Source organism: Cricetulus griseus, chromosome 7, assembly GCF_003668045.3.
Source record: "Cricetulus griseus strain 17A/GY chromosome 7, alternate assembly CriGri-PICRH-1.0, whole genome shotgun sequence".
In the NCBI taxonomy this organism is placed as follows: domain Eukaryota; kingdom Metazoa; phylum Chordata; class Mammalia; order Rodentia; family Cricetidae; genus Cricetulus; species Cricetulus griseus.
The window spans coordinates 105,203,853-105,214,569 of record NC_048600.1 but is presented as its reverse complement, the minus strand read 5'-3'; positions in this window follow the sequence as shown (position 1 = coordinate 105,214,569).

Here is a 10,717-nt window from a genome sequence, read left to right as displayed (position 1 = left end):
GAAAGCCTTTAAGTAGAATTATCAAAGTTCAAACCTTCTCTAAAAACAACTACATGCTATGACTAATGTGATAAAGAACCTCCTATGTGTTCTATTCTGCCATATTATCCCCAATATACAGTAGAGTTCTGAAATTTCTTCTGTATAGCTTAGCATTTTGTCAGGACCATAATCAATCAGTTAAAATTTAGCACCTGTTAGATTATCAAGAATAGAAATAATGAGCATAGAGAAAGCTGATCAGAACAGAGAAAAGTCAGGATAGTTTGATGAGAGCCACACAAAGTATTAGGAGAGTACTGTATAACTGTAAATGGTGAAATATGAAATTTGGTTTCATCTGTGAACTGTACTGTCCCATGAGTGTGGGTCACTAATACTGCTTGATGGGTACTGCCGGAATGCTCCCTGGCCAGATAATTAGACGGTCCCATGGAACACAGTGTTTCCACAATCCTTTTCTGAATTTCCAAAGCCCAGCCAGTGATTAAAAAAAAGTTTACCTAAGAATCTTATTCCATTCCATTTCACACTTAAGTAAACAGTGTGTTCTATTATTATACGAGGACTTTTACAGCAGTACAATGAAAGTAAAAGTCATGTTGTTAGATCGAGCCTTTTCAGAATTGTTCCCTAGGGAGAAATATGTATCCCTGATGATGATCATGATAACATCATAGTACTTTCATGAGAGTAGTGGAATTCAGATCTGCCAAAGAAGAAACAAAGTACAAATCATAATCAAGCCTTTAACCCTCTATAATTATACTTAAAATTTGTTGTTATCATGTTCTCTACTTTTGCTCATAGTTTTTAGACATATCTATGAGAGATAGCATCATCTGCAGTCTGTCATCTCAGTGTTGACACAGACACACAAAAATGTTCCTGTTGATTAACTGGCACTCATTATGGAATAGCCGTATTTTGTTACATATTCAATGATCAAATTTGTTGTCCTGGTTATGCATAAATCAGATCACCAGTTGAACACAACTTTTAACATTTACCTTAACCACTAATTTTTGGATGTTGGGAAAGTAATGTAGTCTCTGTAAACTCAAGTTTCTTGTTGTAAATGTAAGTTTATCATTTGTTAATTTACAGTGCAGTAAATGAGTTCATCCCTGAATTGCATAAGAGGGAAACAAGTTGCATTTAAAAACATACAAATAATTGAGGTTATTTTTGTTCAACCAGGTTCCCATATGGTCTTAGTTGTTCCCTTAGTTAGTATAGCCCTGACTAACCATATATATATATATATATATATATATATATATATATATATATTACATTGTCTTCATTTATGATTAATGTGGAATGGTCCAGCCCACTGTAGTTTATGCCATCCCTGGGCAGGTGGTCTTGATATGTAATAGAAAGCAAACTACAATGGTCAGTAAGTTGCATTCATCCTTGTCCTCTGCTTCAGTTTTTGCCTCCAGTTTCTTGCCTTGAGTTTCTACCTTGATTTCCCAGTGATGGGATGTGATCTAAGAATTATAAACTGACAGGAGGATCTCTGTGAGTTCGAGACCAGCCTGGTCTACAAGAGCTAGTTCCAGGACAGCCTCCAAAGCCACAGAGAAACCCTGTCTCGAAAAAAAAAACAAAAAAAAATATATAAACTGAAATAAACCCTTTCCTACTCGTTGTGTTTGGTCATGGACTTTACATAGTAATAGAAAACCCAAGTAATACACTGTAGAAAGGAACATTAGTCTACTTTCTACCTCTATGAATAAATGTGTGTGGTGATTAAAAATAAAGGGAAAATGTATTTTGATTCATGGTATCAGGATTTCTCATATATGATTGAACCCCTTAGCTTTGAGACTCTGGCAATGGCATTGCATCATTCTAAGATGATGTGGTAGGACAAACCACTCCAGGAACCAGGTAGCATAGAGAAGGAGAAAAGCAAGGCCCATAGTACTCTTCAGCTACATACTCCCAATGACATAAACATTTCCACTAGGCAGTACCTGTTAATGACTCATCTACTTTCCATGAACTTCACCCTGTACCCTGAATGTCACATTCATCTAACAAGTAGACTTACACATGGGAAGCACTTATCCAAATCATTATAAGTGGTAAAAACCTGAAGGCTAATATAGATCACAGTTAGGTGAGTATCCTTTCAATGCCAAGGATATTGAGCTCTGATATAACTCTTCCTGCAACTTCTCAGTAAAGCAGTATTTTATTCCAATTTAAACATTAAACTACAAGTAAATTATAATTAAATTTGATATCATGTGTAATGGTTAATATGCATAAAATTTACACACAAAATTCAAGATCAGCTGTTCTCAAATTTTAAAACAGAATGTTGGAAAATTTCACTCTTCCTCTCCCATAGGAATTCTGTTTCAGGACAGTCAGGTAGGTCCCTAGATCTTCAATGAAACCAAGTTATTAAGTGTTCTCCTCCAAAGCCACAGAGAAACCCTGTCTCAAAAAACAGAAAAAAAGTTATTAATTTTTCTGTTACTGCCTTGACTTTGAGAAACATTGTTTTCCACAGAGGCCATGCAAAGATGGGTGAGAAAAACTCCCTGAAAGATAATTTAGAAGTATTTTTTTCTATAATGAGATAATTATTGGTTCTTGATAACATGGAATCTTAAGAGGGTGAGGGCATGGATAGCAAAAGAGGGACCTCTATGTGAAAATTCAGTGAGAAGACAGTCATTGATAATTCAAGAAGTGATACCCATAAAGGACTAAAATGTGGCTACATATTGATTTCAGATTCCTGCCTTCTGGAGTGACGAAAAACTGTATTCATGCTATTGGAGTCCTCTGCCCTGCAGCCTATTTCAGCCTCAGCAAATAAACACGTGTGCACTAGCAGAAGATAAAGAGGAGTCTATATGAGGGTTAAGGCTTGGGCATATGTCCTATTGTCATCAAATGTTCACAGCCAAGAAGCCAGGTAAGATTATTTTAGACAAAAAATGAAAACATCTAAATCTACATGGTTTATTGTTTCCATTCAAAAGACTTCACAATTTCACTGTCTCAAGCCTATAACTTACTGTTCCTAGCAAAGTCTTACTCAGGAAGGTAAAAATTGAAAGAAACTATCATTCTTTTCAGGGATTCTGGAAGTTCACCAACTCCTAGGCAGGAACCACTGAAAAATGTGTAAGATGATTATGTATCAAGGTACTTTGCTGTGTCAGAATCTTCATATTGGTAAGTCTACCAATCCTAAAATATTGTATCATAATCTGTAATCAGTTGAGGAGAAATGAGAAACTAATTTCCCAATTACTCTACTCTCTGTTCCATCTTCACATGTCTTCAGCCTGATTTGTTAGCCTCTCTGTATTCAAATTTCCTTCTTATAAATATATTGATCATAATACATTTATATCACACCTCAGTCTAGTAAGAGCTATTGATTTGTTTATGCCTACAAATTATCTTTTTGTAAATGAAGTCATACTTCTAGGTCTTAAGTCAAATGAATTACTGGGGAGTGGGTGTATTATTACATCAAATAAAGCTTGGTATTCTCCTTAGATATAACTTTATACACAGAAGTGATCATTAACTGTCTGTATACAAACCAATATTTCATACTTATCTTTTTAAAGAATAATTTAGTGACATCTAAAATCTCAGACAATTTGTGACAGGAATATGGTTTCACTGATATTCATTAAGTGTAAGGGGATTCTTTTAATCTTAAAAAGAAAGTGGGTCTCTACTTTCTAAATTTTAGCAATCATCACCCCATTATCTTTGCTTTCAATAGTCCACCACATGTAAGCTGTATATTAGAAGTGAAAAAGGGTAGTTTGATTATATAAGTACCACATCTAGGTCTTGTAAATAAAAGCTTAAAAATTCTCAAAACAATGATAAGATAGTGAGAGATACACAGAGAGGACTTTTATGAGCCTTATTCTTGTCCTTTATGTTGTCAATAAGTTATTCAAGATTATTTCAGTGAAGTTTCAAATAATATGATTAGCTATATTTAACACACTAATAAGCAAGTAAATTCATAACTGTACAGTGTATATCATAAATGGAAATGAAAATGAATTTATTATTGTATATATGCAAGAGACTCAATAATTACTTGTTTATAATTAATTTAAATATTTAAGAAGCTAGTTCTTGAAAGCAAAGGAAGAGTGAAAATTAAGGAATGGAATGTTCTACTGCGTGGTGGCAGCACTCACCTTTATCCCAGCACTTGGGAGACAGAGGCATGTGAAACACTGAGTTTGGGGCCAGCTTGATTTAGCAAGATCTAAGACAGTCAGAGATAAACAGAGAAATCCCATCTCAAAAACAAAATAGGTATGTTCCAAAAGCATTTGAGATTTTCAGAAATTAGTTATATCAATTTTAAGATTATCCTAGTGAATATCTATATAACATATTAGCAAAAGCTAAGACAGTGTGAATGAAAACACAAAGCAAAATGGAAGCTGGTGATATTACAGTATGGATTGAGTATCTCTGTTCTAGTATTGTACATGGATTTAGATGTGAAATACTGGAGTTCTCAAAGGAGTTCAATTTAATAAAAATGAATTATTAATCTTTAACCAATGGAACTAATAATAGAATTGAAACACAGCCTGGTTCTGGGTTGAGAAATTATCAATTCAGATTTAGTCAAATGATGTCACTTTCACAGTGTAAGGACCATGAAACCAAGAAACTAACTCAGTGGTACCTAGTGATGAAGGCATTCAGACACCAGACATCAAGATGCCTAAATCCTTCAAAGGAGAAATAATACAATCATTCTATTCCCAGGACATATGTAAAATGTGGAAAAGCAGCATAAACTTATTAAATAATAAGTTTTCACAATAAAACGATTAAAATATAAATAAAATGGATGAATGAGTATTACCTTAACTTCCTTCTTTCTGAGCAATGTATTAGTAACTTTAGATAGCCTTTCAGTGGCTGTGTATACAACTTTACACTGATAGTACCTTCCGTTTGGCAGGAATAACACTTATCTGCAATTCATAAGAAATATTTGAAGAAGGGAAGTTAAACAGAAAAATTGAAAAAAACAAAACAAAAAATAGACAGATTGATTAATAACACACCTGATCTTAGGAAGCATTAGACAAAAATATACAACAAATAATAACAGCAATGCTTATTTTATAGAGATTAAAATATGAATATGGCTGAATTTATATGCAACCATGAGAAAGAGATGAATACTTCTAAGAAGAATGATCAAGTTAAGTCAAAAATTTGATGTCAAATATGCACATAATATTTAGAATATTATAAAAACAATATATTGTTTTAATGGATATAAATAAAATAATTACTGTTACATTAAATCATTAAATATTAGGTATGAAAAAATGTTCATAAAATGAAATAGCTGAAGTTTCTTTGTACAGTGAACAACCATTAAGAAACCCACAAATGACCAAAGTGCAGACAATAGATGTGTGTGGAGTGTTGAACCATAAATGGGACATCGACAGAATCTTCATATTTTGATAAAATTACAAATTTTCAGTGTAGTTTCTTCTTAGAACCATTGTTTCTTACAAATGACCCAGGTTTGATTCCCAGCCTTCCACCCAAGTTTCAAGGACATTGTAGAATGTGGGGTCAGAAAGCTTGTAAGAGGCAGCTGTTGGGGAAAAGCAGAACAAAATGCTGTCTTCTGTGTATGGAAGGACAACTGCTCTCAGAACTCACAGCTGCTATAGTTGGCCTTTGTAAGAACTACACAAGGTCAAGCTAGTCAACATCTGGCCTGGCAAGGGGAAGAGGCTCATGTTCCCCCTAACCTAGCTGGGAAGAAATTGACAATTAATGGTTGTGGGAGAGTGAGAGACATTTGATACACCAGGGGTCATATCCCTAGAAAGTATTTCCACTCCCTCCTACAGAAGAAAGTCCTGGTAGCTCACCCAAGCTCCAAGGGGTTGGCTCATACACATGAGTATATGGCATCACAAATTTGAATCATCGAGTTGTAAAAATGCAGGAGAGAGAGGGTCATGAAGTTAGGGGGTAGTAGGAGGAGGTCGGGGATCCAGGAGGAGTTAGGGGAAGTAGTGGTAGTTTAATATGATCAAAATAAATTGCATGCATATATGAAATTCTCAAAATTAATAAAATATTAAACAACATAATATATATGAATGCTGCCTGTACAGGGATTTCAGAAGCATGAACAGAATTGCAGATATGATACATCTCACAGTGGGCAAAACTATATGGAGCCAGAACTGTACATTTAATGCTGAGTGCGCCCTCCAGCCATGCTTAGCTGTCATGGGAGTGGAAGATTATTGAAGACTTCCCCCACACAAAGAAAAAAGCAAATAGGGAAATCCCTGTGTCTATTCAAACCCTTGGCTCAGAGAATACCACAGAGAGCCAGGGTGAAATGCACCACCTGGAAGGAATAGGAAGAGAACAAGAGCATCAGCAGCTACAGATGGAAGTCAGACACTTGGCAGATGGAATCTAGTTAACCAGCTCCTGTTCTGCAGAACACAGAAGAGACAAGAGCTACTGTATAAAATGGTGAATGGTGTGTATGTAAGCAAGTAAGGGTGACTTGTTATCACAGAAAGTGCAATAAATAGAAACAATTGGCGTGAATGTGAAAGGTGATGCTGTGTGGTGATAAATATGTTTGCAAGATAAAAGAAAATATGATATACATAAATGTAATCTGGGGATCTAAATTAAGAAATGCTAACTAAATATGTACCAGAATACAAAGATAAAAAGTAATAACAGTATCTCATATTTTATATGCAACTTTAAAAATTACAACAGCAAAATGATTATGCTATTGAAGGACCAACATAAGATCGAAGAAAGAATAGGAAGGACTAGGATAACTTCAAAATACTTTAAGAGAATAGCTGGAGGAATGACTCTGCAAATAAGAGCACTTGCTTTTCTCCCAGAAGATCCAGTTGGATTCCAAACATCCACATGGCAGCTTACAACCATCCTAACTTCAGTTTCAGGGGATAGAGAGTCCTGACTCACAGTGCTTATAAATAATAAATAAATTTTAATAGAAATATAGTAAAAAGAAATGAGCAAACATAATGAAGACAAACTCCAAATAAAAAAGAATAGATTGCCCCATTACTTTTAGGTATATAGCGATTTTAACCTCAGAAAGGAAGTAAGCAAACAGAAAATTGAAGAGACAGCATATATAAAGACATAATGGCTAGGAACATGCAGATATTCACTTGCAGATCTGAAATGTTCTCTACATATATACTAAGAAGAAGCCCCCCCCAAAGAAAGAAAATGAAAAGGCATTAATTCTTAAGCTCATCACATGCAGTCTGGTAAAGTGCAAGAGTGCAAAGGTGCTTTAAAATAAAATAGGCCACATACTATGAAAAGCACAATAAGACTAATATCTAATTAAAACTTCTAGAAATAGGAATGCATTTCAACAGATTGAAAATATTGAAGAAATTAAAAATGATTTAGCAGCTTGAAGCTCCAAATTTAAAAGTAATAGAGGCAGATTCACAGTAAAAAGTTTTAGAAATTACAAGCTAGTGCTTAGTACAATTGAAGGAAAGCTAAAGGGATTTCTTTTATCTAAAAGAAAATCAATTAAAATTCAAATGAGTAAAACAAAATGAAGACCAATAAAAGATAAAGATGTGGATTTAAGAAATGCTGTGCAGGACTGGGTGACTAGCTCAGAAAGCAAGAGCAGGGGTTACAAATCATGAAGACCTGATTTGTATATCCAGGGCCCAAGTCGAACAAAATCTGAGCCTGGCTACCTGTGTACAAGGCCTTAACACCATTACTGTGTCATTAGAGACATGAGATTCCTGGGATTGGTGGGCAGCCAGGGCAGGTGAAACAGCAAGTCCCACACTCAATGAGACATGCTGTTTCAGGAGAATAGGGAGAAAAGTAATAGAGAAAAATACTTGATAATCTCTGGCTTCTGAACACATGCACACAGACACACTCTCACACACATGTGTGGATATACAGTGCATTCTACACAGAAGAAATGTTATGTATATACCTATAATTTGTATTTTAGATCACCAAAAGAAGGCTAATTTGATAAGCAAATATCACATCTGTGATTTATGGCTCTATTTGAAAAAGATGTCATAAGTGACAAAATATTACGAGTTATGGGAATGGGTTATTATTCTGAAGCAATTTTTAAAGATTATCAGTGATATTTTAGAAATAATTATAAGTATATTGAAGTACATTTTTGAAAACATGTTTTAATCCTTCCACAGTCAATCAAAGATTCCAATAGTATAGCTAATAGAATAACTAAAATAATGAACCATAAGCACAGAAAAACTTGTGAAAAAGATGGCAGGAATAAAAATAATGGAACATAAAATGTACAAACTAGCCTAAAAGAGAAAATTTCAGTTTCTTTGGTGAGGAGTGAAAACCACACTTTTCTGTGGCTATATGGACTAATATTTAGATGGAGCTAAAGGATTAAGTGGGCCAACTACATGGGACTAGTGAGGTCATGGATCTTAGAGAAGAATCTACTAAAACAGCCTAATTCCTAAATGTGCTTTAAATAATAGAGATTTTAAATATGTAAGGCAACAGCTAATATAATTGGAAGAGGCAATAAACCCAATTATCTTTTGAAACTTTATATCATGTCTCTAAACACTAGGACAATTGGCAATTAATTAATCACTTACTGAAAACTGAACAAGATGAAAGATATCTGAATTCTGCTGCTTGCCACATTAATATAAATGTTTGGAATAAAAAAATTAACAGTCGTTTCATAAATAAGTCACATGCGAGAGGTGCACATGGAAGAGATATTCAAAATTTTTATTGATTAGGGATATTTGAATTTAAATATTATTTCCTTGCATAACAGTTCTAAGATATTAGTATAAAGATGTGGTGATTGCTATTACTTATACAATGGAATTCCACTGAATAAATATGGAATAAACTATTAATTGGTTTTTATTAATGAATCCAATTGACACTATTTTTAAAATACTATATAGCCAAATACTAATGATTGAAAAGTAAATGATTCAGAGAAATCTGGCACTAGGGAGAGTTCTGGAGATCTACAAGGATAACACCAATTGGCAATCTAAGCACGTCAGAGGAGCCAAAGGCCCTACCCTTAAAGTGGCTTACAGATGAAACTGTCTGGGTTGGACAATGGCCTATGACCTCTGAGAAGCTAGAGGCTTTAGAAAAGTTGGTATAGGAATAGCTTGAGGCTGGGCCTATAGAAGAATCTACCATCCCTTGGTATTTATTATCAAAAGGAAGTCAGGTAAGTGGAGAATGATGACAGACCTGAGAGCCATAATAAGGTAATTCAACCAATGGGCCCGGAATGCAGCCTGGAATGCCATTGCCTTCCTTGATACCTAAAGGATGGCCAATCATAGTCATTGATTTGAAAGATTGTTTTTTCACAACACCATTACCTCCTCCGAAGGTTTATCATTTGTATTTTGTTTCTGTATAGACTCGATGGTTGTATCCGTTTTCCATAGCATCATACCAGTTTTTTTCTACTATCTAAAGATTGTACATATTTCATATCCAATACTGGAAGAATGTTAATCTGAGTATTCCATTTCTGTAAGAGATCATAACTCCAGAGATTTATAGCTATCTCTGCTACATATGGTTTTACCCTTCCTCTTTGACCTTCTGGTCAAATGCAGATCACCCAGTTAACACTCTGTCGAATTCTAGATAGAGTTCCAATCCCTAGAAATTTGCATTTACTGTACCAACTCTTAATAATTCACAGCCAGTTAGGAGATTCCAGTGGAAGTTTTTGCCACAAGGAATGCTAAATAGTCCTACTTTGTGTCAGCACTTTGTACAACAACCTTTGGAAATAATTCATAAGAAATTCCCACAATCTCTTATTTACCATTACATGGATGACATTCTTTTTCTAATAAGGAAACTGTGGAACGTATGTTTGAAATGGTGAAGGAAGTTCAAATCAGTGTCATCCAGGTGAGTCCTGGACCAGCTTCTATTGTACAAGAGACAGTGGGCATTGGCCTCAGAGGTAAGAAATGAAGGAATAGGTGTTAGAATGACTCAAAAACTTTGAATAAAACAGACATCTAGTGTGGAATTATTATTAATTCCATTTCAGCATTTGCTTCCTTATACTGGTAGCTTTTAAAAAGCATTTACATATTGTATCTTACAGCATTCTACCAAGTCTGGCATGGGTCCTAAAGTGATAAGCTGTCTTAAATTCCATCATTGCCTCATTAACAGGAAGCAAAATATCCTCAAGAGGAAATAGCCAAGTAATTTAATTATTTGTCCTAATGACAAATACTTGCTATCTTTGGTTTCTACCTTTCTTCTTTCCTTAGATGAAGGAAATATCTGTTAAGTCAAATGGAAGGCAGGCCGGAAACAGGCTCAAGCCTACCTAGTCCAGTGAATGGAGGTGGGACTGGTACTGGGGCTTTGGAAGTCTCTGAGTGTGTTGGAACGAGCCAGAATGGAATCCACTGTGAGCAGTCTCCTGGCCTCCAGTGTCCCCAAGCAGGGCAGATGAAGTGAGAATGAATTCTTTATTGCTCTCCCATTTCAGTTCTAAATTTTCCCTAATCTGTACACAAGTCAAGATTGATTCCAAACACAGCCTTTGTCTAGAGAAACCCTCTATCAGTATTCAGTGTTTCAAAAACTATAT